Below are 6476 nucleotides of genomic sequence, written 5' to 3'. Positions count from 1 at the left end.
TACGGTCCGAGGAGCTGGCTTGTGTGCCTGCCTGGGACTTCCTGAATCTGGGTCTTGTTAGAGACTTCAAACAACTAGGTGGTGGTCGTCATGGCTCCGCAGCTGGAACTGATCCTAGATCCTACTGTCATAATTCCTCCTGGCAGCAGAGACCGCCGTAGAGACTTTTATTGTACTCAGGTGTGTCTTATTATTTCATTATTGTTTCCTCTTTAAGAGAGGTGTGTTTTCTGTTTCCCTTTGTTAGTTCTTTATTTCAGTTTCCTGTGTGTTTACCCCGTGTGAGTTTCAAGGGCAAGTGTTTGTGGTTTAAAGTTTTCTGTATCGTTACGTTCTCAATTATTCAGTAAAGTATTTACGTTTTTCCCAACTAGCTGATTCCTGGTCTGATTCATTCACTGTAGTGCATGAGCGGGTTCAATGAGCGGGTTCAACTATACCACGTCAAAAAGAAAAGTGGCTTCCCTGAAATGAATCACCAAACTCTTTTCCAGAAAGAATGTGAGCAAAATTGAGAGCACAGTTGAATTGTTTCCAGAACCCCATAACGTGACTAATATCTCTGGAGAAAAATGTATTTAAAAAAGGCAGCAAGCATATTAATTAAATAATGAAAATCATTCAGCTCTTCTTCCCTTGTTGACCCCGAGAAGTGCTGAAAGATAAAGAATAGCCATCTGATTCTGCCAGGCCATTGTCCACCTGAAAGGACACAGTGACCGTGAGGAGCCAGGATCACATGTCCTGCACCATTATAGAAAAATTGCCCCTTTAATTGACTGGAATAAATCCCAACAGCTCACAGTCGGCAAGCATAAATCACACATGTAAAGATCATTAAACATTACTACAACACCCCCACTTGCTATTTCCAAGAAAGCCCCCTTCCTTTGTGTACATCGGGATCCTACACAGCTTTTCCCAGCACCTACACTCTTCAAAGAAGAACAAAAAGATTTCAGAAAGAGGCGGAGAGAGGTGGAGACGTGAGATATTGTGAAACGCATGGAATGTAAAACAGTGTTATCTGTATTGGCCTTTGGGGATTAGTCATGTTTGACTGGTGCTGTGGTATGACTATAGAGAGGATGTCAGTCTCTAGGCCTGTGGAGACGGGCAGAGAGGACAGACACTGACACTGCGTATACCACTTTATGCACACACTGTCTGTCCCTCTCTCTGTATGAGTGAAGGAGAGATGAAATGCCCCTGATCTACACTATCAGCAGTCAATTCATTAGCACAAGCGTTAATGCGATGAAGCTTAAGATTTTATTGTCTGCATGTATTCATTGACCTCTACATCTACGTACAGTGTGTAAAAGTAGCCTCGTTACACTACTTGTCCTATCTCGTATTCACAGTGTAAAGGGGCCAATCGGTGTCTGTGTTGATTACTAGAGAAAATAAACTGATCAAACTGGTCAGGCAGTTTTGATGCCTTAGTTTACTTCAGGGGTTTCTAATCCAGAGTCCTGCAGTACATGGAAATGGTGTTGGTTGGGGCATATCTAAACCATGCTTAAAATACATGGCAATCAGAGAAGACTAAACGTCCAATCAATCCCAGTCAGAAAAGAGTGGACATCATTTTTGCTGTACCCAATTCCCTATATAGTGCACTACTGTTGACCAGAGCCCTGTATAGTGCACTATGGTTGACCAGAGCCCTATATAGTGCCCTACAGTTGACCAGAGCCCTATATAGTGCACTACTGTTGACCAGAGCCCTATATAGTGCACTATGGTTGACCAGAGCCCTTTATAGTGCACTACTGTTGACCAGAGTCCTGTATAGTGCACTATGGTTGACCACAGCCCTATATAGTGCACTATGGTTGACCAGAGCCCTATATAGTGCACTACTGTTGACCAGAGCCCTATATAGTGCACTATGGTTGACCAGAGCCCTATATAGTGCACTACTGTTGACCAGAGCCCTTTATAGTGCACTATGGTTGACCACAGCCCTATATAGTGCACTATGGTTGACCAGAGCCCTTTATAGTGCACTACGGTTGACCAGAGCCCTTTATAGTGCACTACTGTTGACCAGAGCCCTATATAGTGCACTACAGTTGACCAGAGCCCTATATAGTGCACTACTGTTGACCAGAGCCCTATATAGTGCACTACGGTTGACCAGAGCCCTTTATAGTGCACTATGGTTGACCAGAGCCCTATATAGTGCACTATGGTTGACCAGAGCCCTTTATAGTGCACTACAGTTGACCAGAGCCCTTTATAGTGCACTATGGTTGACCAGAGCCCTTTATAGTGCACTACAGTTGACCAAAGCCCTATATAGTGCACTATGGTTGACCAGAGCCCTATATAGTGCACTACGGTTGACCAGAGCCCTTTATAGTGCACTACTGTTGACCAGAGCCCTTTATAGTGCACTACTGTTGACCAGAGCCCTATATAGTGCACTATGGTTGACCAGAGCCCTTTATAATGCACTATGGTTGACCAGAGCCCTTTATAGTGCACTACTGTTGACCAGAGTCCTGTATAGTGCACTATGGTTGACCAGAGTCCTTTATAGTGCACTATGGTTGACCAGAGTCCTTTATAGTGCACTATGGTTGACCAGAGCCCTAAATAGTGCACTACTGTTGACCATAGCCCTATATAGTGCACTATGGTTGACCAGAGCCCTTTATAGTGCACTACTGTTGACCAGAGTCCTGTATAGTGCACTATGGTTGACCAGAGTCCTTTATAGTGCACTATGGTTGACCAGAGTCCTTTATAGTGCACTATGGTTGACCAGAGCCCTAAATAGTGCACTACTGTTGACCAGAGCCCTATATAGTGCACTATGGTTGACCAGAGCCCTTTATAGTGCACTACTGTTGACCATAGTCCTTTATAGTGCACTATGGTTGACCAGAGTCCTTTATAGTGCACTATGGTTGACCAGAGCCCTAAATAGTGCACTACTGTTGACCAGAGCCCTATATAGTGCACTATGGTTGACCAGAGCCCTTTATAGTGCACTATGGTTGACCAGAGCCCTTTATAGTGCACTACTGTTGACCAGAGTCCTGTATAGTGCACTATGGTTGACCAGAGTCCTTTATAGTGCACTATGGTTGACCAGAGCCCTAAATAGTGCACTACTGTTGACCAGAGCCCTATATAGTGCACTATGGTTAATGCGATGAAGCTTAAGATTTTGTCTGCATGTATTCATTGACCTCTACATCTACGTACAGTGTGTAAAAGTAGCCTCGTTACACTACTTGTCCTATCTCGTATTCACAGTGTAAAGGGGCCAATCGGTGTCTGTGTTGATTACTAGAGAAAATACACTGATCAAACTGGTCAGGTAGTTTTGATGACTTAGTTTACTTCAGGGGTTTCTAATCCAGAGTCCTGTAGTACATGGAGATGGGGTTGGTTGGGGCATATCTAAACCAAATCAGAGAAGACTAAACGTCCAATCAATCCCAGTCAGAAAAGAGTGGACATAATTTTTGCTGTACCCAATTCCCTATATAGTGCACTACTGTTGACCAGAGCCCTGTATAGTGCACTACTGTTGACCAGAGCCCTATATAGTGCACTATGGTTGACCAGAGCCCTATATAGTGCACTATGGTTGACCAGAGCCCTATATAGTGCACTATGGTTGACCAGAGCCCTATATAGTGCACTATGGTTGACCAGAGCCCTAAATAGTGCACTACAGTTGACCAGAGCCCTATATAGTGCACTACTGTTGACCAGAGCCCTATATAGTGCACTACTGTTGACCAGAGCCCTATATAGTGCACTATGGTTGACCAGAGCCCTAAATAGTGCACTACGGTTGACCAGAGCCCTTTATAGTGCACTATGGTTGACCAGAGCCCTAAATAGTGCACTATGGTTGACCAGAGCCCTAAATAGTGCACTACGGTTGACCAGAGCCCTTTATAGTGCACTATGGTTGACCAGAGACCTAAATAGTGCACTATGGTTGACCAGAGCCCTTTATAGTGCACTATGGTTGACCAGAGCCCTAAATAGTGCACTACGGTTGACCAGAGCCCTAAATAGTGCACTACGGTTGACCAGAGCCCTATATAGTGCACTACAGTTGACCAGAGCCCTATATCCCTGGTCGGAAGTAGTGCACTACAGAGCCCTATATCCCTGGTCAAAAGTAGTGCACTACAGAACCCTATATCCCTGGTCAAAAGTAGTGCACTACAGAGCCCTATCCCTGGTCAAAAGTAGTGCACTAGATAGGGAATAGGGTACCATTTGGGAGGCGACCCAACGTGTCATCTGTAATGACAGGCATATTGATCTATCTGTAGGGTAATTGTGGCCCTGGACTGTAACAATAAATGCAACTTGTCTGCTGTTCCTCGTCTCAGAGAAATATGAAGTATTATCTCTACACCTGCAATAGCATCTGCTAAATATGTGTATGTGACCAATAACATTTGATTTGAAGTAGAGGTCATCAGTGGCCTGCAGTCACAGTCTACTCAAACTTAACACACTCATAACCCTGGTGCATCACGTCTTTGCTATCTGTCTGTCTGTGACTCTCTCCCTCCTTCCCTCCATCCCTCGCTCCCTCCATCCCTCGCTCCCTCCCTCCATCCCTCGCTCCCTCCCTCCCTCCCTCCCTCCCTCCCTCCCTCCCTCCCGCCCTCCCCTCGCTCCCTCCATCCCTCCCTCGCTCCCTCCATCCCTCGCTCCCTCCATCCCTCCCTCCCTCACTCCCTCCCTCGCTCCCTCCCACCCTCGCTCCCTCCCTCCATCCCTCGCTCCTCCCTCCATCCCTCCCTCCCTCCCTCCCTCCCTCGCTCCCTCGCTCCCTCCATCCCTCGCTCCCTCCATCCCTCGCTCCCTCCATCCCTCCCTCCCTCGCTCCCTCCCTCCACCACAGGTGGGAACAGAGATGTACTGGTCAGCCCTGGCTCATACTTCTTCCTCTCCAACAGCTGTGGTCAGGGAGAGGAGTGGCTCAAGACCCTCAACAAGGGTGTCTGGATACCCTTTACAGGTAACTTCACTATAACACTACTGCTACACTGTTACACACTCATTAGCCCACATCACTCAAATTCAGACACTCTCACTGTCTCTTACTGGAAACGGTCGACCAAGGCGACTGTTTACAAATCCAGCTGGATTTGAAAACTCAGGTTTGGTTTGCCAGAAATACAACATGTGCTCTCCAGCAAGACTCAAACAATCAATTCTCTCTCTACCGTAGAATTTGGTCACGTTACATTGTTTAATACATCTTAGTTCAACAGACTTCCTGAACTGACCAGTGTCTGACTTTTCCAGTCAGCCCTGTGTGTGTGTGCATTCGTCAGCCTTAGCTCCTCTTCCCCCTTGGTGGGCACAGCTGTGTGTCTGCCTTAGCTGGGTGCCTGCCTGGGCTTCACACCATAGTTACCCAGAGAAGGGCCAGCTCCCCTTCAAGCTCCATCAGTCTCAAGGCCCAGGGACAAAACATAGGGGGCTCCAACTAGAGGTCTGCAAATGGAGTACACATATACACACACACACACACGCACACGCATACACGCACACGCATACACACACACACACACACACACACACACACACACACACACACACACACACACACACACACACACACACACACACACACACACACACACACATACACACACACGCACACGCACACGCACACACACACACACACACACTTCACAGGTTAAGCTGAACTAGCCCATGCGACTTGCAGGCCTAGTGCTGAATTTCCTTGTGTGGAGAAATATTGATTGTTATCCAGACCTGAGGAATAATGACGTAGTAATCCTGTAATATTTGAGCATCATGCCACCATGGAGGGAATTCACTGGGTCAACATACACTTTACTGCCTGTAAAGACCTTAAGCTCTTAAATGTCCTTTAAGGCTACTTGTGTTGTGTGCCTACAGTACCATATAAATCTGACCCTGGGTCTGATCATTGTCTTTAGACTACTTGTGTTGTTTGCCTACAGTACCATATAAATCTGACCCTGGGTCTGATCAATGTCTTTAGACTACTTGTGTTGTGTGCCTACAGTACCATATAACTCTGACCCTGGGTCTGATCAATGTCTTTAGACTACTTGTGTTGTGTGCCTACAGTACCATATAAATCTGACCCTGGGTCTGATCAATGCCCAGCAACAAATTTCACAAGAGAGATGAACATTCACAATGGATTCCTCGCACCGCCCAGGAGCAGTTAGTCGCTCCATCCCTGAGCCTACTGCCTCTCTCTGACACACACGTCGTCCAGGAAACGTCATCCAGGAGACGTCGTCCAGGAGAGAGATCTTCAGAGATTAGAGGCTCACTGAGGCCACACAACCACCCAATTAACAGCTTTCTAATGTCCAACAAGAGAGCAAAGAGCCAGACTCAGCTGGGGCTGCATGAGGCTCATCAGGGGCCAGCGTCACCCGACAGAGGCTTGGGCTACAAGGGGAGAGGGGCAGTTCATA

The sequence above is a fragment of the Oncorhynchus nerka genome, linkage group LG19, assembly GCF_034236695.1.
Source record: "Oncorhynchus nerka isolate Pitt River linkage group LG19, Oner_Uvic_2.0, whole genome shotgun sequence".
Classification (NCBI taxonomy): domain Eukaryota; kingdom Metazoa; phylum Chordata; class Actinopteri; order Salmoniformes; family Salmonidae; genus Oncorhynchus; species Oncorhynchus nerka.
Note: the sequence above shows the minus strand (reverse complement) of the source record.